General features: G+C 39.3%; 1 pseudogene; it reads right to left on the reverse strand.

Annotated features, from left to right (window-relative positions):
- Positions 1-23,372: 23,372 nt before the first annotated feature.
- LOC129881287 (5S ribosomal RNA) lies at positions 23,373-23,492 on the reverse strand (annotated as a pseudogene).
- Positions 23,493-27,290: the final 3,798 nt, after the last annotated feature.

Below are 27,290 nucleotides of genomic sequence, written 5' to 3' on the forward strand. Positions count from 1 at the left end.
TTATTATTATATGGTATATGGATAGTGCCAATCATTCCTCGGCATTATTATATGATATGTGGATCGGACCGAACATTCCTTGTCATTACTATATGATATGTGGATAGGACCGAACGTTCCTTGGCATTACTATATGATATGTGGATTGGGCCGTCGTTCCTCGACATTATTATATGATGTGCGGATCGGGCTGTATGTTCCTCGGCATGTACTTACTATATACATGGATCAGGCTGTTCATTCCACAGTGCTAATAATATATATGTGCTTATGATGACAGAATGATGTAGGTGGTACATCGAGTCCCCTAACGGGCCGAGCATAGTACGTGATGGTAATATGTATGACTTTCTTTTATATGAAGTGAGGACGGTAAATGGTTAAATGTTATACTTTCCCCCTGCATCCCTACGCCAACTGTAATTTCCTTATGATGTTTATGCTTTACATACTCAGTACATATGTCATACTGACCCCCCTTTTTCGGGGGGCTGCGTTCATGCCCGCAGGTACAGATACACACCTTGGGGATCCGTCAGCGTAGGAGTTCCATTTAGCAGTTCAGAAGCTCTCCATTGTACTGGAGCCTAATTTTGGTATTAACCCTCGATGTATATATTTATTTATTCACGGGTACGACGAGGCTCTATCCCACTTTAAGTTACTATTCTTACTCTTAGAGGGTTGTGGACATGTATGTGGGTTGTGTATGGGTTGTATATGCATGTATATATCGTGGTACCTATGATAATCCTTGTCGGCTTATATGTTATCCTGCCTGTTGATGTGCTATAACTTAAACAGGGGACATATTTACTTATTGATAATAGGGATATACGCGAGTGCCCAGTTAGGGAAACCATCACGGCCTATGAGGTTAGGTCGTGACAGTGAGGATTTACTAAGATACCTCATAGCCTCCTATTCATAAATGTGGCATGCTCCACACCTATGAATAAGACTTTACTCAGAGCGGCATGTTGGACTCCCTAGGATACTTCAAACGTTGTGATCTGATACCAAGTTTTCCATGACCCATACTAGGGCCTAGCCATAATATGGTTATTAAGATTCCCGAATAAACCCAACCAAGCCTATAATTATATCATAAGCATACATAAGATAAAGAATAGGTGGAAACTCATAGAACTCCAAGAATATAGGATATCTAGAGAGAATCATGACAATGTAGACTCTTTTACCCAATATGCCCAACATGCCTATATATGGCTACATAGGCGGGGACTAGGACATGTTCCTAGGTCACCCTAAATAAAGCAATGACATGACATAGAATAGTCTTTAATCATCATCAAAGTCTAGGGATAACAATAAAAGAGAGAACTACTCGGCTTGCCCTCGAAGCATGAGGACTCACCACACAACCTTCACAATGGATCATCGACTAGACAAAAGAATAAAATGGAGTGTCCATCCCTACATTGTGGTAATATAGGCAATAAAGTATGTGTTAGTACATTTGAATAGACTAAGTATGTAGGCAATGCAATGCATAAAAAAACCATGTTGTGCACTAACCATTTTAAATAGCATGATGAACGGGTTAGTAAAATCTTAAGTAAGCAAGAGAAAGATCAAAGCACTTTAAACCATAAGAGTATCATATAAAAGTAAAGGATAAAGGTAGTCTTGTAAAGCATCATAAGAACCATACATATGTGGGAGATAACCGTAACCGACACTAAGACCATGCGATTTAATACATGTAAGCCGATGATCTCCACATCTAGAAGGGGGGAGGCTAATTGCCAAGGTAGGCTCCGTCAATAGTTATCATCATTAATTTCTATATATGGATCCACTAGCTAAGTCATATTGACAAACCTCCGGTGGAAACATAGTTTAAGGGACTATACGTTGCTACTAAGGCTTAAGTCGATCCTCCACCTCAAAGTCCTCTCGGTTCTAAGTCAACATCCCAAGGAATATATATCACAACATAATCATAAATCATATGCTTTTCATAATCGTACTTCATAAGCTTATTCATAGGAATCTCTCATTATCATGTAATTCATGTAATGTGGGTATAGGCCTTCCATCATTAAAAATTATTTTCATAAAATATCATTAGGATTTTAAGTCACCCTCATTCATAATGCTTGCTTACATACTTGAAATCCATGATCATAGCTTATACTTAAAATTAGGGTAGAAATATGGATCATGACAAATATGGTATTAGAATACAAGGTTCAAGTTTCTTTGGGAGTCCAACATGCCACGTCAAGTATAGTCTTATTCATGGGTATGAAGCGCACCATATTTATTAGTTGGAGGCTATGAAATGACTTAGAAAATCTTCACTTCTTTCATGATCTTATCGTGCGATAGAGTTAAAACCTATAGGGATTCCTTGTAACTCATGTACTATGTATTTCATAATATATCTCATCAAGAAGAGAACATAAAGAAGATTGATCAAGATAGTAGCTCTTTCGTTCTTGTTGGTCCACCCTCAGGTGTTGATATCTCTGATGTGGAGCTTCGTTATGTCCTCATGTTATTGGATCAAGTTGTGGATGCTCAATTGAGTAAACAAAAAGTAACTCCTATGAGCATAAATATGAAGAAAAGGAAATGTGTTAGGAGAGGGAATGAATTTAATCCTCAGAAGATGTCAACAGGGAAACATACGGCTTGAATTCTTGGAAGAGTGATGGAAGGAGAAATATTACCCCTCATGCTAAGGCTTTGATAAAAATCATTTAGGGGAGTGGTTGGGTATTACAGTAGGTTGTTATAGTTGTTGCAAGAGTGGACATAAGAAGAGGGATTCTCTAGTGGATTCTAGAAAGGGGAGGGAGTCCAAGAGAGCTCGTTTTGAAGGTGAGATTTCTCAATCCAAACCCAGTGGTGATTTTAGTGGGTCTACTATCCCCAAGTGTTCCATGTTTGGGAGAAACCATGGAGTTAAATGTTTGGTTGGTACAAATGCTTGTTTTGGATATGATAAAATGGGGAACAAGGTCTCCAAATGCCCTTAATTGGGGGGGGGGGGGGGAGGACGTCCTCAAGGGAAAGCTACTCAAGGTGGACAAGCTCAACAAGGTGGTGGCCCATACCACAATAAGTTCTATACACTCCAAGCTAGGCAAAACGTTGAGAAGTGTCCCAATGTGATTACGAGTAAGTTGTGGGTCATTGACTTTGATGTTGATGTTTTACTTGATCCGGTGCCACACTATCTTTTGTTACTCCTTACCTTTCTATAAGATTTGATGTATGTCCTAAAATATTTCTAGAGCCTTTTTTCGATTAATACCCCGATTAGATTCGATATTTAGGGGTATGTTTGAGTTATCCTAATGAGGGTGGTGTTCTTGTTTGATATGGTTAGGAATTATGATTGATAGTGCATAAGAAATTGTGGTTGATGAGAAGATCGAGGTAATCTTACAAGGGGGAGATAGAGTACTTCATTACCAAGGTCATATATGTGTTCCAAATATTGATGGCCTAAGAGAAATTGCATTAAGTAGAGCCTATAGCTTTCGATGGATGAATTAGGGTAGATTAGGGAGAGAATGGGTGGTCTGTATTATGATGATTGAAGTATACTTATTCTATTTAATATTGTAGACATGAAGGAGGATCTAAACATGATCTTGTTATGTGCAATAGATAGGTAAGAGTATATTGGTGTGTTATTTGGTAGGAGGTAATACAAATGCGGATGTAGAGATTCTAAGGTAGACATGGAAATTCTTAAGTGATGTTGACTTTGAGGGAGACATAAATTGGTTTGAATAGTAGGGTTGAATGTATGGTTGTCGATATATGAGTGATTGTAGTATGATATTGATGACTTCTTGTTAAGAGTTTCAAATAAGTGTATTAGAGTAGTTATACAACTAGGCTTGAATGTGGTATTGATGGCATGTGGGTGAATGTATGATATACTGGGTGTTTCTTGATTAGGTCTCAAGGTCTATTGCAAATGGTAGTTAGAGGTAGTACTCTTGGGATAGAATTTCCCTATAGAGGTAGAGCGCCCTAAGGAGTAATGGTGAAGTGGTCTATGATCTTGAATTTTCATTGGAGTTTTCCTCGGTTCATCCTGTATTCCATGTATCAATTTTGACAAAATGTGTTGGTGGTCATAATGCTATGTACCTTTGGGTAATGTGAGTATTGAACAAAACTTGGCTTATGAGGGATTGCCTGGTGGCTACTAGAAGAGGAAGGAAGATGGCTCAGGCTGCTTCATTTGGTATGTTACGAGTTTCCTTTGGTTATGATAATGGGGGGTATGGATTGATTTTGTATTCATCATGCGATGATTGACTTGATAACCCAAGTGTTTGAGTTTTCACGTGTCACGACCCAACCCCATGGGCCATGACTGGGGTCCGATGTGGACCCCCGTGTACCTATCCATCGACCATAGTCAAATTGGACTATGTATAACGTGATACTGCTCACAAAAACCTCAATGAGTTAAAACTTTTTCATGTTCATATAGCCTCCTAGATATAGGAACCAAACACATGAACCCAATGGGTGGTAAAATATTCATACACGTGTAGTCTCTTTCATTTGCATCATGTCATGAAAGGGAAAGCCAGCCGACAAGGCTGCCACAACATAATAGCTTTTATAACATATCGCCTAGGCATAACTGAAATAAACTCCTAAACAACCCACACACATATGTCTACAGACCTCCAAGAATAGGAACAACAACATATGGCGGGACAGGGCCCCCGCCGTACACCTGCATAAACAAATATATACATCACAGGACCAGTACCTAAAAGCTAGGCTCTGAAACAGTAGAGCACCTCCAACATAGATGAGCGGAAATCCTAAGCTGGTGGATCTTCGAAATGAACATCTGTACCTACGGGCATGAAACGCAGCCCCCGCAAAAAAGGGGGGTTAGTACGATACATGTACTGAGTATATAAGCATACATAACTGAGATAACAACTAAAACAGAAATGCAGGAAACGAAGTATAGCATTTAATAGGGTACTGTACCTGCATCTCATAAAATAAAGTTATGTATCCATTATCACGTACCGTATCCGGCCCGCTCGGGGACTCGGTGTTACAAACACATCATCTATCATGATAGGCATATGCATATTATTAGCACTGTGGGATGTACAGCCTGACCCATGTATATAGCAAACACATGCCGAGGAACGACGGCCCGATCCATATGTCATATGATAATGCCGACGTACAATGGCCCGATCCATTTATTACATGATGATGCTGAGGTACGATGGCCCAATCTATATAATGTATAATAATGCTGAGGTATGATGGCCCGATCCGTATAATGCATAACCTATCGTGGAACGTACGACCCGATCCTTATATAGCAAAATATGCCGAGGTACATTCGGCCCGATCCATATATATATCATAATGCATATACGTGCACGCAAAACTCTGTAACATATCAAATACCCCTTAGATATCATCATAAAACATGTTCAAGAGCTCCTAGGTATAGGAGCTTACACATCCCAATACTATTCAACCTATAGGAGGCTCAAGGGTCGTAGTTCAACTACTACAAGGCCCTTATCATTCAAAAGTGGGTACAAGTCATGAGTTACATCTAGAATCTATCAATGGGGCTATATCCAAATCCATGTCCTATAGCACCTGTAGTCTAGTCTTTCTAGAAGTAGGAAAAGACAAGCTTTACATGCACCACTTCCTATCACATGGAAGACTTGAAAAGTAATGACTCAACTTTTTACAGGAGTTCTAATCAGTAGGATGTGAACAAAAGCCTTAACTCACACTCAGAGTTTTAAGAGTATAATAAATTCAAACTTTATATACACAATACTTACATCTAAGTCACGCCAAAAGAGATGAAGAATAACTTTACATACACTACTTCTCAGCATATAGAAGACTTGAGGAATGGAAGCTTAACTACTTTAAGAGTCTTAACATTCAACAGTGGACACGAATTATGAATCATGAATCAAGTTCAGATCTCATGAATAGAGTTACCCCAAGCTTCATACACACATCACTTGTCACTTAGATTTAAGACATGCCCAAAAGAAAGAACAGATAGGCTTTACATATTTATACCAAAACATGCCAAAAGAAGGAATAGCTTTACATACCTTTTACGGACTTCTCTTAATCACGTTCTCGTCGTTGTCCTCCAAACCTATTTAACATGGAATCCATACGAATATCAACCACCTTAGAATTTTTCAGCATCTTATATTACCTACGAGTACTCACAACATTCATTTCCTCCATCGCCTTCTCGACTAGTTCTTTAACTAGTTAAGGTGTTAACGGAAATTGGGCAGCACCTCCCCTATAATATGCTCTATCCGAATTTCCAATTACACTCCTAATAACTACAGACAACCAACAACAACCCGCAGCACATGTATAAGAAGTTCACACCAACATAATAGAATACAAACTGCAAATGACTCGCTCGAAACCACGATACCAAAATAGGGTTTCTAGTTTTCATTTTGCAAAACCTTTAACTATACGAAACGGGGGTCGGGTGGATACAAACAGAAGCTCCCAAACCCCTTTTAGTATATTTTTAGGCCCTGCAACACAACCACAACCTGCAGCACCACACCACAAGCACAACACCTTGCTTCGACTAGAATTCAACTATAGCGACTCCAATTTAATTTGTTTTTAACGTCCAGCATTTATATGAATTTGTTACACTTACAGCAGCATAAAAGATGTATAAAACACCCTATGATAACACCATAAACTTCAAATTGAAAAGAAAGACCTTACGTTCCCCGAAATTGGCCAAAACTAGCCAAAACCTAGGCTCGGAAGTTCGTTAGAGTGCTGAAAAATAGTGGACTGTTTGTGTCACGTTTTTGCTGCTCCAAATAGAAACTTTTTGCTATTAAACACCGTCATATCACCATAGGATACCTTAAATAATTAATTCACAGAACAAAATTGGGCCTTACCTCTTTCTTGGCTCAAACCCGTAGCTAGTCTCTCTTTTTCTCTAGCTTTGTCTAGTTTTTCTTTTGCTAAGTATAGATGCTGAAATGAACAATTAGTCAGCAATATATACTTATATACACCTCCTTAGAAGGTGCCACGTGGCAGCCCTTAAGGGTGCCACGTGGCAGCCTCCTAGGGTGCCACCTCAATCATGCACCCAATCCAAAACCACCACGTGGCAGCATGGGCCCCACCTCAAGTAGGTGTGTCACCTACTTGGTCCAAGTAGGTGCATCAGCTGCTTAGTCAAAGTAGGTGCATCACCTGCTTGCTTCCGAGTAGGTGCTAAGTGTTACACCCCGTACTTTGGTACCTTAGAATGCTTCTTAAGCTTCTCAAGTTTCTGGGAAGGCTCTTAAGTTTCTTAAAAATCGTAATGTGAGTCGGATAGTTTATAATGCTATCAAATAACTCCAAGGAAAGGAGAACGAAATGCTTCATAATAAGGAAGATTGGAAATAAGGTTATAAAAATTCGAAAGGAGTTGGAGGCCGAGAAATGAGTCGTAGGACTCGATTGACTCGCATAAACTACCAACTTGGAGGTCTTACGTACTTAATCTACTCGAGTGCGTGTTGAGACTAAGTATCAAGGAATACATAGGCTCTTAAAGTGCGATGAAATTACGAACCCACGGAAGAGAAATAAGGAAACGACGCACCTACTTGAAGCAAGTAGGTGACTCACCTACTTGACACATGGCAACACGTGATAGGTACACATGGCATCACATGAAAGTGACACGTGGCAGCAGGTGACACACCATGGGGTGGACCCCCCCCACCTGCCACGTGGCAACCATAGATTGGTTGCATAATTGAGGTGGCTGCCTAAGGGTGTGACACGTGTCACCCTTAAGGGCTGACATGTGTCACTCTCCAAAAAGATATATATCTATGTATGGATGACTATTAAGTCATTTTTAGCCAAAAACTTGAACAAAAATAGAGAGAAAAACGTGGAGAAGAAAGCAAAGACAGCCATGGTTTGGAGAAATACTAAGTTGGTAATACGAGTATAACTTCTTGTGTAAGTCTTCTTTTTGGGTGATTCAAGATGTTTTGGAAAGATCTAACATAGGGCTACAACTTTCATTTATCCTCTAAAACCCAATTTTGCCTTTCTCTGCTCGAAAAAGGGTGATAAAGTATGGGGGAGGTGCTGCCCAGATTTTGTTTTGGAAATCCTACACGGACAACTGTGAGTATTTTGGGCATATATTTTCGTACAAAATTGTTGTAGGGGTAATTAAAAATTGTTTGCGACCTTGATACACATGTCTATAACTTTCATTGAGGCCACAAATCCTGTTTCCCTCAATTACCCCTCCGAAACTAAGCGACAATATAAGACAGTGGGCTGTCCAGATTTCGCATTTTGATAGTTTGGGCGAGTTTGACAAGTTTAACGTAAGGTAAGGCCTTTCCTTTTAAATTGGAGTTTATGGTGTTGTTATAGAGGGTATTGTACATTGTGTAAGTGGCTGGAAATGTGAAAATATGATAAATATGCTTGACATCCGAAATAAACCAAATTGGAATCGCTATAGTTAAATTGTAGTCAAAATGAGGCGTTGTGCATGTGGGGTCTGTTGCAGGTGTGTGATGGTGTGTTGAAGGTCCTAAAGGTATTCTAAAAGGGGTTTGGGAGCTGCTGGTTGCATCCACATGGTCCTCCGCTTCGTACGGTTAAAGGTTTAACAAAACGGAAACTAGAAACCTTACTTTGGTATCGTGGTTTCGAGCGAGTCTTTTGAAGTTTATGTGGTATAAGATTGATGTGAATTGTGTATATATATGCTACAGGTTATTATTGTTGGTTGGTTGTATCTATTAGGAGTATAATTTGAAATTCAGATAGGGCACATTATAGGGGAGATGTTGCCCGATTTTCGTTAACTCTTTAACTAACTAAGGAACTAACCGAGAAGGCGAGCAAGGAGATGAGTTCTATAAATATTCATGTGTAACCTAAGGTGCTGAAAAGAATAATGTTGTTGATACTTTTATTTCCTCTATGTTACTTAGGTTTAAAGGACGACGAGACAAACGGGATAAGAAGTAACCCGTAACAGGTATGTAAAGCTAACGTTTCCTTCTTTTGGCATGTTTTGGCATACGTATGTAAGGCTTATACTTTATTTTAGTATTTCTTTGGCATAAGTATGTAAATCTTATTCCTTCTCTTAGCATAATTTGACATAAGTATATAAAGCTAATCGCCCTTTTTGGCATGGTTTTTACGAAACAAGTATATGATTTCCATATGATTCCCAAGAAGTCCTATTCTTAAAACCACTAGGATGGCCAATTTTTTGACTTCCAAAAGATATTTTGTTATGCCTTGATACATATATATTATTCCCAGAAGTTCTATTTTGATATAGTCCATAGTGACTTTCAAAAGGTACTTGATATGACTTTTGTCTCGATTTTGAAGGAAAGCTCATTTTGATTATTCCGTCGAGTCTCAATATGATTTAAATTGCATATAGTTTCTCACTACTCCACTCGTGGATGCCTCAATGTTTCCTTCACCGAGCCCGTGCCAGGTTTTGTTATCGTGCGTACTTCTCTGCATTGTTTGCCGTGCCCTGACGTGAGGGGGAAGGTATGACCTGTACATGGGTTTTGTGGAGTTATGATATGCCATGTACACATATGGTATGATATGATCTGATATGACCATCTGATATAATATGATATGTTACAGAGATATTCCCTACTCTAGTGTTATGATGTGTTGTGGCGCTAGTGAAGGGGCGGCGACCACGTTTTGTATTTGTTCACCGAGTCCCTTAATGGGGCCGGATGTGGCATATGTTTTTCTGCATACATTATCGGTGATTATGAAAAGCATTTTGATATTCTGGATATTTTGCTCATTTTTGCACATTCTGCTCTGGTAACAACTTTACTTATTATAGTCCATGCTTTATATACTCGGTACATTTTTTGTACTCACCCCCCTTTCTTCGAGGGGCTGCGTTTTATGCCCGCAGATACAGATGCTCAGTTTGCTGATCTGCTCGCCTAGGACATCCACCCTGTTGGTTGGCAATGCTCCTTGTCCAGAGCCCTATTTTGGTACTAGCATTTTGTTGTACATTTGTACATATTGGTTAAGGGTACGGCGGGGGCCCTGTCCCTCTATATGTTGTCGTTCCTATTCTTAGAGGTATGTAGACATATGTGTATGGGTTGTTTAGGAGTTTATTTTGGTTATGCCTATACGATATATTGTAAAAGCTATTATGTTGTGGTAGCCTTATCGGCTGGCTTTCCCTTTCATGACATGATGCAAATGAAAGAGGCCACATGTGTATGAATATTTTATCACCCACTGGATTCATATGTTTGGTTCCTATATCTAGGAGGCTATATGAACATGAAAAAGTTTTAACCCATTAAGGTTTTTGTGAGCAGTATCACGTTATACATAGTCCAATTTGACTGTAGTCGACAGTTACGTAAATGGGGGTCCAGGTCAGACTCCAGTCGCGGCCCACGGGATTGGGTCATGACACTAAGGCTCCTTCTGCCTCTCCCGTGGGTTCGTAATCTCGTCTTACTTTAGGAGCCTATGTAATCCTTGCTACGTAAGCTCAACATGTACTCCAGTGGCTTAGTTATGTAAGTCGTCCAAGTTGGTAGCTTACGTAAGTAAGTCGAGTCCTACGACTTGTTATTTTGGCCTCCAACTCATTTCAAATCCTTATAGACCTATTTCCAACCTTCACTCTTAAGGGGCGTCACGTCCTCCTTTCCTTAGAGTTATTTAATCATGTTATAGATAATCTGGGTCACGGGACAACTTTCAAGAAGCTTAAGAAGATGGTCCGAGGGTATAACACCACGTTAGTTGAAGCGTTGTCTTATCATGTCTATCATTTTGAGTTCCCAAGTTCTTGTTAATCTCATGTCGTTTCCTATGCACATATGTTCATGAAGCTGGTTTTAAAATTCATGTTTTATGTCACATTTGAAAACCCCATATTCTATGCATGTTGATGTTTTATTACATTTATGTTGGGTTGTTAGTCCTCTTTCCATGTCCGTTCTAAGCTAGTCGAATCACATTTAAGGACGAATATTCCCAACGGAATAATATTGTAAAGACCCAAAGTTTGAAAAGTCAAAACGAAAGAAAATTCCATGAAAAGGAATCTTCCCAGAATTTATGACTTAGTATACGAGTCGTAGGAGCAGCTCGTAGGAATGATATTGAGGTTGGAAAATCGACTAAGTTTGGACTTAATTTACAAGTCAAGCTGACAACTCGTAGGAAAGGTGACAACTCGTAGACTGTGTCATACATTTGATCTCTGATTTTGTGAAATTGACAAGCCTCAATACTTTTGAAATGACTCAATAGGAAGAGTCGTAGGATGAGTTACGAGTCATAGAATGGACTCATAAAAGGGGGTCCTAAATTCTGAACTTTAGCAAAGTGTGGGAAGGTTTGACTAGTCATTTGTGTGACTCGTGTAAGTTTTTACGACTAATAGACATGATTCGTAGAGACCAACTTTCATTCCAGTAGCCTATGATTTTGGTGCACTATTTTGACGAGTCATAATGACGACCGATAGATTAAATGATGAGTCATAGAAGCCATCCATAAGGTCATAATGGTTGATTATTCATTGTACATAAGTGTTAAGTTCAATTCCTAATTGTGGGAATATATTTGGAGATGTTTTAAGGTCACAGGAATCTTCTAACACACAGACGAGTTGAAAGCTTCCTTAACGATTGAGTTTCGGTAAAAGATTTTACATAGGTCAACTTCAAATGATCACATCTCCTAAAATATAAAGAATTAGGTATCCATAATCTATAAAATTAAAGTTCCTTGAGTCTTCTTTCCAACTCCACTAAGTTTTTTTCATTTGGAGTTTGTAGTAAAAGGTTATGACAATTTTTACTAGAGGCTGCCAGATCAGATAAAGATTATGACACAACTCTACGACCCATAGAGTTTTCTATAAGTCATAGAAGTAATTTTCTCAGAAACATGCTGCACGACTTATAAGGCTATTTTGGTCCTTTTCCGTGACTTTTAACCCTATCATAAATTGTTTTTGGGTGTTTTAAAGGAATATATCATACCTCGAACTAGTTTTTCCCTCATAAATCCTCTTAGGGCTCTCTTGCTCTCCTACACAATCTTATTGAAGGATGACCTAGGGTTTCCAATTTTTCCATCAATTTCAAGATCTAATCAAGGAATCCACCCAAGGTATGTAGGTATTTTATCCTAGGGTACATTCACCCATGCAACCCAAAAAATTCTCTACTTTTTAAACAATCAAATTATGTATTCTTATGGGTTTTATGATCTCTATTTCAATTGCATGCATTATGATTATAATTATCCTTATGAGTCTATTTTAATATAAATAGATGGTTATTGCATTGAGTTGAAGAGTTTTTTCATGAATTTTCCTATATTGATCTTTAGGGTTCATAATATGAATTATGGTATTTTCAATTATACTTTCAAAGGATATTATCTTTGTGATTTACGTATGGTCTGATAAAAAGTATATGACCATGCATGGTTTTACTCCAATTTTGTGATTTCAAGTTGAATTATGAAAACCCATGCATTAAGCTATTTCCTATGATGAATTATAGTAATTATGATCACGGAGTTCAACATTTTCAAGGTATTCTTATTATTTTCAATTTAATTGATTATGTCTATGAGTTTTACACTAAATTCAAGTATGAATTATGATCATGAATTATAAGCATATTCAAACTATGATTTTCATGCAAGTTATGAAGATAAGCGACTTAGGGGCCTATATGGTGACCTAGAGCCTAATAATATGAATTTTGTAAGTATGATTTGAAATATGGAAGGCCAATACTCATATCATTTGTATTCCTATGATATGTTTACGATTATGATATGACATGTATGATATCCCAATATTCCATCAATGCTTTTGAATATTTTCCTATAAGTGGGTCCTGATTAGTATGGTACCCGGAGTACCATCAATGATCATGGATCAATTTGTTTAAAAACCAAAGTTCATTAGTAGTATGGGATATGGGTATGTCATCCTCAAGTTCCTTAAACTATGTGCCATTGTAGTTTTCTGCTATGTCATAGCGAGTTGATATATATATAGTATATGTACATGACCCTCCTAGCTGGCTAGAGTCTACCTTGGAAAGTAGATTCCCCTTTCTTCCATTGTATGGGCGGACATCGGAATTCCATTTTATAGCTCGTATGGTCCTATTTTTGGTTATAGTTCCCATCCCACATATGTATATGCTTATTATGTTAATTTATGAATTTCAACTATCTTGTAAATTCTTTGACCATCATGTTGTTCTCATGGCTTTACCGATCCTCTTAGTTATGTACATTCTTTGATCATTGCATTTTATGATTTATATTGCATGTTATGCACACATACTTAGTACATTCAAATGTAAAAATGCATATTTGTTGCCTACATTGTCTCATAATATAGGGATTGAGGTTGAGGATCATATCCATACACGTGGCTAGTTGAGCTTTCTCATCAATGTAGTTGTGATGAGTCCTCATCTATCGAGGACTATTTAAGAGTCGTTGTTTCTGAATTCAAAATTCATGCTATGTGTTGTGTCCAAACGCATATGCAAGTGCACGCAGTCTCAAAAGTAATATAGTGACCCACTTTAAGACTCGGATATCGAACCCACAGGGAAATGCAATAGGGCATTAGTTAGCTTTTGAATGAATCAAATTATTCATGTGTGTTTTCAAAGAGTTGCGTTCATTTATGTCTATAAAAATAATTTTAACAATACGATATGGGGAAATGATTCAAAGATATTAGAGAAATTTTATCAACGTAAAGAAGAGTCTGTTACATCCCGTACTTTTGTACTTTGGAACGCGTTCTTAAGTCTCTTGAATGGCTCTTAAGTTTCTTAAGGTTTCCTAAAGTATCTTAAAGCTTCTAAAATCTTCTTAAGAACTCTTAAGCTTCTTAAGAATTTCCATGTGAGCCAGATAATCTATAATGCTATCAAACAACTCTAAGGAAAGGAGAATGCGATACCCCATAGTAGAGAAGATTGGAAATAGAGTAATAAGAATTCGGAAGAAGTTGGAGACCAAATGATTAGTCATAGGACACGACTTATTTACGTAAGCTACCAACTTGAAAATCTTACATACTTAAGCTAGTGGAGTACATACCAAGCTTACATAGCAAGTGTCACATAGGTTCGTAAAGTAAGATAAGATTATGAACCCACGAGGGGGAAAAAGAGTACTATGTGGTAATATGAGAGAGTGCCACAAGGAAACATGAGAGCGTGCCATGTGGAATCAGCTGGGAAAAGGGTGGTGGACCCCCACATGCCACATGGTAGCCTGTGATTAGAGGAAAGGGGTGTGTTGGCCAAATAAGGGTTTGACACGTGTCACCACTTAAGGCCTTACATGTCTCACCACTTAGGGGTTGACACGTGTCATCTCCTAAGGTGGCATATATATATATATATATGTTGGATGACTCATTATTATGAAAAATTCATCCTTATCTCCAACAAATTCAAGAAAATTCTAGTGAAAGAAAGAAGAGAAGAAACCCTAGAGCTAGAGAGAAACTAGTGGCGGCCAAGGGGAGAAAAAGGTAAGTTTTCTGATTTTGTTCCATGAATTAATTATATCTGGTATATCATGATAGTATTAAGGTGTTAGTAATGTAAATTTATGATTTGGGGAAGCACCGAAAGGACAACAAGCAGCCACAAAGTTGTAGTCGCGCTAAAAGAACTTCTGAGGCGAGTTTCGGCGAGGTAAGGTTTTCCTTTAAAATTGGAGTTTATGATGATGTTATGAGGTATATTAAATGTCTTAAATAAGGTTGGAAGTGAAAAATTTCATAAAGATGCTTGACGTTAGAAACAAACTAAATTGAAGTCGTTATAGTGAAATTGAAGTTGAGTAGTGTGTTGCGATTGAGGTGCTGCGGTTGCATATTGTTTGGTTGCGTGTTGCAGGGATGGAAGGTGTTTGAAAAAGGATGTGGTTAATTCTTGTTGCAGACACACGACCCTCGTTTGGTATGGTTAAAGATTTTGTGAAATAAAGTTTAAAAACTCTATTTTTGTATCGTAGTTTTGAGCTAGTTATTTGGAGTTGTATTGTGTGATGTTAAGGTGGTTTAAATGTATATATGCTTCTGGTTGTTGTTGTTGGTATGGTTTTTGACATTGTGGCCGAGTTGAAACCTCGGGGATATTGAAGTTACAGGGGAAATGCTGCCCGATTTTCAGTAGCATCGGAACTAGTAACAAACTAGTCGAGGGTTGGATAAGGAAATGATTCTTATTAGTACTTGGTTGTAGAGTGGAATATTGTAAAGTCAAAGGCTATTAACTTAGTATTACTTTCATGTAAAATAGGTTAAGTAGGTATCAAGGCAAGCCGGATTTCAATTAATCTTGAAGAAGGTATGTGAATCTTTCTTTTGGCATGTCTTTGGCATAAGTATGTGAAGCTATCCTTCTTTTCTTTTGGCATGTCTTAGCCTTAAATGATTGATATACGAAATGTGGGGATAATTCCATTCATATGACCCCAAGTATGACTCATAAGTCTTATTCACTTCTCGATGGTAGAATTCCTATACTAGTGGATTTAATGCCTCTCGAGGCTTCTATGTGACGGAGAGTAGTAAGTATGTGAAGTTATCTCCTTTCTCTTGGAATATTTTGGGATAAGTACGTAGAGCTACCCTTCTTTCCTCTAGATATGTCTTTGAGATAAGTGTGGTGCTATGATGGTAAGGTAATGCAATAATAAGGTTCTGATACCGAGCCCATGACGGGCCAGGTACGATATATGTACTGATGATTCCTTGAGGAAAAGTAGAGACTAGTTAAGCTTATTCTTTATCTTCCTTTGGCATGTCCTAATTGTAAGTAAAATTTGATACGAGCTTTGGGGTAACTCCACTTTTAAATCCTAAATGTAATCCGTATCTCTTATTCACTTCTGAATGTCAAACTCTTGTAGTAAGCTGAACTACTTTCTCGAACTCCATAGGTTGAGAAGTACTGGATGCATAAGCTCCTAGTCCTAAGGACTCTGTGACCATGGGTATCCCTGATTCTATGAACTGTTAGTATTACTTTAGTACATGTTTAGGGTCCCCGAGATCCTAAGTGATATAGTCCTCAATGGCATTTAGAAGGCACTCGAGATGGCTACACTACTTTTCTAGTCCTTGGATGATTGCTTAATCTTCTTACATTGTCGAGTCTCTGATAATGATTTACATTGAAAAAAAAAAAAAAAAAAATTTGAAATATTCATCTCACTTGAGACCATCACTTTGCTCTGTTCAACATCCAGCAGCGGCTCCTGCGTTTTTCGTCCTTGCTCGTCCGATTGAATCTGACGAGCGACTACTTTAGAATTGGTTTTCTCTTAAACCAATTTTTAACCCGTCTTTAATTTATTGTTTGTTGTTACATTGATTCACACTAGCACTAAGAGAGCCCCAAATTCCAAGAACCTTAACCCCTTAGCTAATCAGATCTTCTTCTCGATTTCAGTATATAATTATCTTCTTCTTCTTCTCTATATTGTTTTCGCTTTCTCTTTCTTGGTGTTGTAATTGGGTCTTGCTTTGATTTTTCTCTTTCTCTGTTACTTGGGCTGATTATTGTTTCTATTTTCTCACTTGGGTGTGAATAATTTTTGCTGGGTTTCTTCAGTCAAAAATTAGGGTTGCGAAATTTGAGGATTCATTGCTGAATTGGGACTTCCCCTTTTCCCCTTTACCTGTTTATTTTTCTTTGTTTTGCAGGTGTACAGATCTGTACAACTCCGGCGAGGTTGAAAATCAGTGACCTAGAAGGAGCCAAAAATCCACGCACTGCTGCCAAATCTACTACAAAAATTCTAACATCGCAAATTAGAGATACAAATCGTGCATCTCTCTCAGATCTGGCCTAGATTTATTGTTTTCAGCGTTAACAGTATTTTCCGGCGTGAACCAGGTTCATTTCGATTGGAGTTGGTACCTCCGATTTTCATATATTTTTTGATCATACACCAATTGTTGCATCTTGCCAACTTTAGACTTGTGAATAATTTACTAGTTCGTGTGTGTTTTCGTGGCTTTGGATAGTGATGGTAGACTAGGGTCATGTTCTCGCTCATGGACGGGGACGAGGGTAAGGAGAGGTAAGTGGGTTAAAGGAGCGTCTAGACTGAGAATAGGTTCTTGGAACATTGGGACGTTAACGGGTAAATCCATAGAACTGGTTAAGATTCTAAAGAAGAGGAAGATTAATATAGCCTGTGTCCAGGAGACAAAATGGGTCGGCTCTAAAGCTAAGGAGGTAGACGGGTATAAGCTTTGGTTTTCTGGTAAATCGAAGTATAGAAATGGGGTAGGCATTTTAATTGACAGTGATTTAAGGGATCAGGTGGTGGAGGTTAGGAGAGTCAATGATAGGATGATGTCGATTAAAATGGTCGTTGAAGGGATCACGTTGAACGTTATTAGTGCTTATGCGCCGCAAGCGGGCTTATGCGAGGAGGATAAGAGGCGCTTTTAGGAGGAGTTGGACGAGTTAGTGGGAGGCATACCACCCACTGAGAAGCTTGTCGTGGGAGGGGATTTCAATGGGCACATCGGATCTATTTCGGGAGGGTATGATGATGTGCATGGGGGCTTTGGCTTTGGGGACAGAAATGGAGGAGGAACCGCACTATTGGATTTCGCAAGAGCTTTCGGGTTAGTGATAGCCAACTCGAGTTTTCCAAAGAAGGAGGATCACTTGGTAACCTTCCGTAGTTCAGTGGCTAAAACTCAGATAGATTTTTTACTCCTCAGGAAGGATGATAAGGGTTTGTGCAAAGACTGTAAGGTCATCCCGATCGACAACCTTACAACCCGACATAAGCTCTTAGTGATGGATTTAGGGATAAAGATGACAAGGACGAGGAGGGTCGGGGAAGAACAACCTAGAATCAGATGGGGGAGTTTGACAACGGTTAGTGCCCTTGAGATGGGAGAGAAATTGAAGGATATGGGGGCCTGGGATAGTAGTGGGGATGCGAACGATATGTGGGATAGGACAGCTAGTTTTATTAGGGTTGTAGCAAAGGAAGTGCTAGGAGTCTCGACAGGTAGTCGTAGTCGGCATCGAGGGGACTGGTGGTGGAATGGAGAAGTGCAAGGGAAAGTGGAAGCAAAGAAGGTGGCGTATGTTAAGTTGATGGAGAGCAAGGATGAGGTGGAGAAGTGGACGAATGGAGAACTGTATAAGATAGCGAGGAAGGAGGCGAAGTTGGCGGTTGCAACGGCGAAAATGGCAGCTTTTGAACGTCTTTATGCTGAACTGGAAGAGAAAGGTGGGGAAAGAAAATTATTCAGGCTAGCCAGGGCCCGGGAGAGAAGGGCACGCGATGTGGATCAAGTGAAGTGCATTAAAGACGAAGACGGAAAAGTATTGGTAGAGGAGACCCTTATCAAACAAAGATGGCAGTCATACTTCCATAAACTTTTGAATGACAAAGGGGACAGAGAAATTGTGTTGGGAAATTTGGAACATACAGGAAGGAGTCACGATTTTGGGGGTTGTAGGAGTATTACGGTCGATGAGGTTAAGGATGCTGTTCGTAGGATGCGCTGGGGAAGAGCGACCGGACCTGACGAGATCCCTGGAGAATTTTGGAAGAGTGCGGGCTCGGTAGGTTTGGAATGGCTGACTAGGTTATTTAATGTCATCTTTACGACGGCAACGATGCCCGTAGAATGGAGATCGAGCATCATGATCCCGCTTTACAAGAATAAAGGGGATAGCCAGAGCTGTGACAACTATAGAGGTATTAAGCTTCTAAGCCATACTATGAAAGTGTGGGAAAGAGTGGTAGAGATGAGGGTGAGAAGAGGCGTGTCTATTTCAGAGAACCAGTTCGGATTTATGCCAGGACGCTCAACTACAGAAGCCATCCACCTTATGAGGAGACTGATGGAGCAATATAGGGAGAGGAAGAGAGACTTGCATATGGTGTTCATCGACTTGGAAAAGGCTTACGATAAAGTCCCACGAGAGATACTGTGGAGATGTTTGGAGGCTAAAGGTGTACCTGTAGCGTACATAAGGGTGATCAAGGACATGTACGAGGGTGCCAAAACCAGGGTAAGGACAGTAGGAGGGGACTCAGAACACTTCCCAGTTATGATGGGGTTGCATCAAGGATCAGCTCTTAGCCCATTCCTATTTGCCTTGGTGATGGATGGATTGACGCGACAAATTCAAGGTGAGGTGCCATGGTGTATGCTTTTTGCGGACGACATAGTCCTTATCGATGAGACTCGTAGCGGAGTTAACGCTAAACTGGAAGATTGGAGACGCACCTTGGAGTCTAAGGGGTTTAAGCTGAGTAGAACCAAGACAGAGTACCTAGAGTGCAAGTTCAGTGAGACACCTCAAGAGGTTGGCGCGGAAGTTAGGCTCGGGGACCAAGCCATCCAAAAGAGAAGTAGTTTTAAGTACCTTGGTTCTATCATGCAAGACAGCGGAGAGATCGACGAGGATGTCACACGCCGTATTGGGACAGGATGGATGAAATGGAGGCTTGCCTCCGGTGTGTTATGTGACAAGAAGGTGCCACCACAACTTAAGGGCAAGTTCTACAAAGTGGTCGTTAGACCAGCTATGTTATATGGGGCAGAGTGTTGGCCAGTTAAGGTCTCCCACGTGCAAAAGATGAAGGTTGCCGAGATGAGAATGTTGAGATGGATGTGTGGGCATACCAGGAGTGACAGGATTAGAAATGAGGCTATTCGAGAAAAGGTAGGAGTGGCCTCGGTGGAAGACAAGATGCGGGAAACGCGACTGAGATGGTTTGGACATGTGAAGAGGAGAGTCCCAGAGGCACCAGTGCGGAGATGTGAGAGGCTGGCCATGGATGGTTTCAGAAGAGGTAGGGGTAGGCCGAAGAAATATTGGGGAGAGGTGATCAGACAGGACATGGCGCATTTACGACTTACCGAGGACATGACCCTAGATAGGAGGGTGTGGAGGACACACATTAGGGTAGAAGGCTAGTTCATAGTGGTTTTATTCTCCCTTATTCGTAGGCGTATTAACGCACTATGATTTCTGGTACTCTGCTGTATGTTATTTATGGTATTTATGTTATTATCCAATAATAATATCTACTGTTTTTTGTGCTTTGATTGTACTATTGTTTGGATCGTTTTCATTATCTACTTATTTACTCTAATATTCTTGTCTAACCTTGTTCTATACTTCTATTGAGCCGAGGGTCTTTCGGAAACAGCCGTCCTACATTGGTAGGAGTCAGGTCTGCGTACACTCTACCCTCCCCAGACCCCACGATGTGGGATTTCACTGGGTTGTTGTTGTTGTTGTATGGTTACTCACTACTTTATTAGGGTATACTGTAATACATCTTTCACCGATTCCCAAGCTAGCTATAATATAATTATTATATGATATATGGATCAGACTGAACGTTCCTCAGCATTACTATATAATACGATGATCGGATTGAACATTCCTCAACATTACTATATGATACGTGGATTGGACCGAATGTTCCTCGGCATTACTATGTGATACGTGGAGCAGACCAATCATTCCTCAGCATTACTATATGATACGTGGATCGGACCGAACATTCCTCGGTATTAATATGATGCATGGATTGGACCGAATATTTCTCGACATTATTATATGATATGTAGATCGGGTCATCGTTCCTCGGTATTATTATACAATGTGCTAATTGGTACATATGTTCCTCAGCATGTACTTACTATATAAATGGATTGGGCTGTATGTTCTACAGCGCTAATAATATATATGTGCATATGATGACAGAATGATGTAGATGGTACACAGAGTCCCCAAAATGGGCCGGGAACAGTATATGATGGTAATATGTGTGACTTTCTTTTATACTATACGAGTACGATAAATGCTTAAATGTTACACTTTCCCCCTGCATCCCTACGCTAATTGTAATTTCCTTATGATATTTATTCTTTACATACTCAGTACGTATGTCGTACTAGCCCTCTTTCTCCGAGGGAGGGGGGCTGCGTTCATGTCCGCAGGTACAAATACACACTTTGGGGATCCATCAATGTAGGAATTCCACTCAGCAGTTCAAAAGCGCTCCATTGTGCCGGAGCCTAGTATTGGTATTAACCCTCGATATATATGTTTATTTGTTCACGGGTACGGCAGGGGCCCTATCCCGCCTTATGTTACTTTTCTTACTCATAGAGGTTTGTGGACGTGTATATGGGTTATATATGTATGTGTGAACAATTGTTCTTATATATTATGATAACCTCGTCGGCTTATATATATTAACTTGCCTGTTGGCACGCTGTGACTCAAATAGGAGACAGGTTTCCTTATAGTTAGAAAGGGTACACACAAGTGTCCAATTCGGGCACCCATCACGGCCTACGGAGATTTGGGTCATGACAAAAGTGGTATCAAAGCGGTCCTTCCTAGGAATGTCTACAGACCGTGTCTAGTAGAGTCTTGTTTATCGGTGTGTTGTGAACCACATCTATAAATAGGAGGCTACAAGACATTTAAGATGTTACCTTTCTTTTACATCTAAGATCGTGCTATAGATCCAAGTAATAGGAAAAACTCCTTAAACTAACCTTGGATTTGAACAGAAGGGCAGCATCAATAGAAAAAATTAATTGATGATGTTGGGAGTGATAAAGAACGCAAGTAAGCAAAGGTATGAAAGAGATATGTTGAGTATGATAGTGAGCTTGAAATGTAAAATTGAAAATTGAAAGGAAAGTAGACAGGAAAGTGTAACAAATGCAGTTTGAGTTAGACACAGGAGGTAAGTCCATTATTTTCATACGGTTATTGATATTGAAAGCCCTATGTAGATATGATATGAATAGTAAGGAATATAGAGGAAACTCTGCCAAATTTTTTTCTTTTTTTTAAGATAGAAAGAGAATGAGATATACGGTTGTAATATATCTTGAGAGATCGTATCCACGGTAACGATAAGGATGAAAACACATGAAGCAGAAAGGGGTATTGTGTATATGTACCTCCACTTTGGAAAATAGCGGGATCCCTCGAGGATAGAGAATAGAAATTGCAAAACAACTGATGGATTGTGAAATTATCAAAGGAACAAGTGGTATCCATTAGAAAAATATTGTGATAGACAAAACGTGAGACATGTGTCATTAGAGTATAAGTGCCCCGAATAGAGAATCCGACATGATTATAAGCACTAGTGACATACTGATTGGGATGAATGAAATGTTTCTTTAGCTAATCTACTACATTAGTTATATGACTCGAGTACCAGTACTTGGACTAGATTAGGTACTAGTTATTGAGAATTCTGAGCACCCCATGGTTATATTAAGGTTTCTTATAGGGGCAACCTAAAGTATAGATGAGTTAATAGAAGGTGTAGACATGGTGCAGTATATCAAATGTGTTAGAACAGAATCACATGCATATGAACAGTTGAAAATAAACAGAGGATGACATAGGTACACCCTAAAGGGGGGAAGTGGACAAGAGAAATACAAGTATGAGAGGAAATCAACTGACACTGTCACATGTTGACGGGATTGCTTAAATTTAAAGCGAGATCCCATACTGGCACGAGTTAGCAAGAGCTCAAGGCCAGCAATAAATAGATAGAAGCCACGGTATCTAAGACTATGCGAAGAATCATGGGTGCCTACAAAAAGGGGTGAATACGATAAGAGAGTAGGATTGAGCAAACAAAGGGCCGTGAAAAGGGTAGTAGGGCCTAGTTTGAGTAAAGATTAAGATATGGCAACAATGTCATTGGTCAATGATATCAGGACGTACAAGCAGCAAGGAGAATAGAAAATCTCCTACGATAGAAAATGAGTAGACCAAGGAGTACGTAAAGGAAGAAAAGAAAGAAGTAGGACAAAATAGCATTAGCACGAGCAAGTCCTAGTGTGAAGTCGATATGTAAAGCAAGATGGGCCGGGAGATGAAAAGACTGTGTTTACCTCATACTAGTGGTATAAGAGTAGTTGTGCAACCTATGAATAGTTATACACTACATAAGACCAAGCGGAGGAGTACATGATGAAAAAGAGTGATGATATTTAGGAGACGTAATAGGGGAATACGAAGAGAAGTTAAATCAAATGGCCAAAAAGGACATAGTCATGGTTGAATTAAAAATCTAGCCCGACACCGATTGTAAGAGAGAAGAAGAGAGGGCAAGGAGAAACATGAAGACTAGCAAGAAAATGCTAAGGTAAATCTTAGGCTAAGATGAGTACCTTCACACATTATTGCAAGGATGGCAATGAAACGTGACACAAGGACTTCCTAGGGACGTCACCCATCCTAGTACTATTCTCGTCCAAGCACGTTTAACTTCAGAATTCTGGTGGGATCCGGTGCGTTAGTGCTGCTATGATCGCACGAGATAGGAGAATCTAAACTAGCGGCAAAGCAATGACATAAGATTATGTACCTAGAGTGTTATAAGTTACTATAAAGGAATTGTAAAAGAGCTTAAGCAAAACAAGTAGGATTAGCCGATTACTAACAGATGGCGCACTTATATTCCACAGTTCTTCAACATAATACTAGTTAATGATAAGGCAAACCATGGAATGGATATACAGGTCATTGTGTGAGGGGACTTCAGCACAACTTGGTAGCCAACTCTGATGGGCAAAATGCAAAATCCAAAAAGGTAAGGGTACCAGTTGATGTCATCTAATGAAGGCAAGAAGTAATACACTAGGTCAAAAATTCCACAATACAACCGTGTCTATAGGATTCACTTTGCACTCTATGGATAGATGATTCTATATGAAATGTTATCCGTAGATTAACAATATCAATCCATGTTCCTTTAATCAAGGACTACCTGTTTAGCCAAGATGATTTGAATTTATAGGTCGAGAGGGTGGTGAGAGCTTACGGAGTTCTCATAGTTGGTGTCTAGAATGAAGGAGCCCAATTTACAGCTAACTACTAAAGATTAGTCCACGAAGAGATTGGGAAGACAGCTAGGTCTTCATACACTATTATACCCTTAGATCGAGGGACAGATCACGCTTACTAGCTAAATGCTAGAGGATATATTGTGGGCCTATACGGTTTACTTCAAAGGTGTCATGACCAAACTCCGTAGGTCATGATTGGTGCCCGATTTGGGCACCCATACGTATCCTTAGTCCCACTGAGTATGTTAGCAGAATAAACAAATGAGGAAATCAAAATAGATCGCTAGAGAGCGCACAAAAATAGATGTGGCACACAAAGGCCGTTAAGGAAGTCATTGAACACAAGCCCAAAACACATATACAAAACCTACAACACAAGTCTATCGACCTCTACAAAATGATAGCATAATCATATGATGGGACAGGGCCCCATCGTACCCTTAACCATTATGAATAAATATATAATAGAAAGGTTATTACCAAAATAAGGCTCCGGATAAAGTAGCACTGCCAACCAACAGGGTGGATGTCCTAGGCGAGCGGATCAGAAAACTGAGCATATGTACATGCGGGCATGTAATGCAACCCCTCGAAGAAAGGGGGAGTCAGTACAGAAAATGTACTGAATATGTAAAGCACAAACTGTAATAAGTAAAATCATTACCAGAATAGAATGTGCAAAAATAAGCAAAATATCCAGAATACCAAAATGCTTTTCATAACCACAAATAATGTATGCAGAGAACATATGACATATCCGGCCCCATTATGGGACTCAGTGAAGAAATCGTGGTCGTCACCCCGTCACTGGTACCACATCACATCATAACTCCAGAGTAGGGAATATCTCCGTAACAAATCATATCATATCAGATGGTCATTTCAATTAATATTATATCATCTATGTACATTGCACATCATAACTCCACAAAACCCATATACAGGTCGTACCTTCCCCCTCACATTGGGGCATGGCGAACAATGCAGAGAAGTACGCACGATAACAAAAGGCGGCTTAAGCTCGGTGAAGGAAGCATTGAGGTATCCACGAGTGGAGTAGTGAGAAACTATATGCTATATAAGATACAAAACATTTCCAGAGACTCGATAGCGTAACTCCGATGCCAAGTCATATAAGAGAAATTGAGAGATAATCATAGTGCATGTCTTTCAGATGTCACAATGGTCTATATGAAAATAGTCTTTCTGAAATCGTTTCCATATTTCCATATATATTATGGGGATCAATGGAATAATTAAAATAAGCTATCATTGAAAATCAAGACAAGAATCATATTAAGTACCTTTTGAAAGTCACTATGGATTACATCAAAATGGAACTTCTGGAATTATATACTCGTATCAATGCGCAATAAAATGTCCTTTGAAAACCAAGAAATTGGCCATCCTAGTGGCTCTAGGAATAGGAACGTCCTTGGAACCATAAAAAAAGTCATATATTTGTTCATAAAAACCATGCCAAAAGAAAGATTAACTTTTCATACTTATGCTAAAAACATGCCAAAAGGAGGAAACATTAGCTTTACATACCTCTTACAGATTACTCTTAACACGATCGCCTTGTCGTCTCTTGAACCTATGTACATGAAAGTAATTCTAAGGTTAGTGACCTTCGACTTCCCAACTTGTAATTCTACTAGTTCCTTAGTTAGGAACCAATCCCTTATCCATTTCCTTAGACTAGTTCATTACTAGTTCCTTAGTTAGTTAAGGAGTTAACAGAAATTGGGCAGCACCTCCCCTATAACATGTCCTATCCAAACTTCCAATTAAATCCCTAATTACCAAATCCAACTAAAAACAACAACCTTCAGCACATATACAAGTAATTCACTTCAGCATTACAAGATACAAACTCAAACAACTCGTTCAAAATTACGATACCAAAATAGGGTGTTTAGTCTCTATTTGGTAAAACCTTTAACCCTACAAAACGAAAGGTCGTGTGGATGCAACCAGAAGAATCTACATCCCTTTTTGAACACTTTCCATCCCTTCAACACAAAATCAAACCACCTGCAAGCGCAGCACAACAACCACAACACACTACTCGACTTAGATTTAACTATAACGACCTTAGTTTAGTTTGTTTCTAACATCAAGCATCCTTCTGTAATTTTTATACTTCCAGCCACATATAAGATGTTTAATACACTCCATAACCACACCATAAACTCCAAATTGAAAGGAAAACCCTTACCTTACCCGAAATTGGCGAAGCTTGCCAAAACTTGCCTCGGAAGTTCTTCTAGCGCGGCTGAAACATCGTGGTTGTTTGTTGTCCGCTTCGTTCTGCTACAAACCTTAACTTTACCTTATTAAAACCCTCATAAAATGTACAAACCCTTACCAAAACGTGGGAGAAGAGAACCAAGCCATACCATGCTAAAACTTGTCTCGGAAGTTCTCTTAACATGCTGAAAATTAGCGAACTGTATGTATCTCTTCCTTGCTTCCCCAAAGTGAAATTTAACGTTATTAAACACCGCTATATCACCTTAGGATACCTTAAATAATTAATTCATAGAACTAAATCGGAGGGCTTACCTTGTTTTCCTCCAAGGCGTAGCTGCCCTCTTCCTCTCTCACGTTTCTCTCTCTTTTTTGGCTAAGGAAGCTGAAAATGAGATATTCTTCAGCATAACATATATATATACACTTCCTTCCATCTATTCTGTGGGTTCGTAATCTCGTCTTACTTTAAGAGCCTATGAAATCCTAGCTACAGAAGCTCAACATGTACTCCAGTAGCTTAAGTATGTAAGACGTCCAAGTTGGTAGCTTATGCAAGTAGATCGGATCCTATGACTCATTACTTGGCCTCCAACTCCTTCCGAATTCTTATAACCCTATTTCCAATCTTCCTTATTATGGGGTATCTCATTTTCCTTTCCTTAGGGTTATTTGATAGCGTGGTAGATTATCCGACACATGACGACTTCTAAGAAACTTAAAAGCCTTTCCAGAAACTTAAGAGGCTTCAGAAGCATTCCAAGGTACCAAAGTATGGGGTTTAACAAAAGGTATCTAGGACAATTGCCTACTATCTTCAAGATTACTTATGATACTAACTGTTATTCTAGTATCCAGATGACCCCGTATGAGACTTTGTAGGACAGATAGTGTAGGTCGCCAATTGGTTAGTTGATATTGGTAAAACACGACTAATGGGCTCGGACATGGTCCAATAAGTTATATAGAAGGTAAAGCTTACGTAGGAGAGGTTATTAGCCACCCAAAATTGATA

This window comes from Solanum dulcamara, chromosome 2, assembly GCF_947179165.1.
Source record: "Solanum dulcamara chromosome 2, daSolDulc1.2, whole genome shotgun sequence".
NCBI classification, from domain to species: Eukaryota; Viridiplantae; Streptophyta; class Magnoliopsida; order Solanales; family Solanaceae; genus Solanum; species Solanum dulcamara.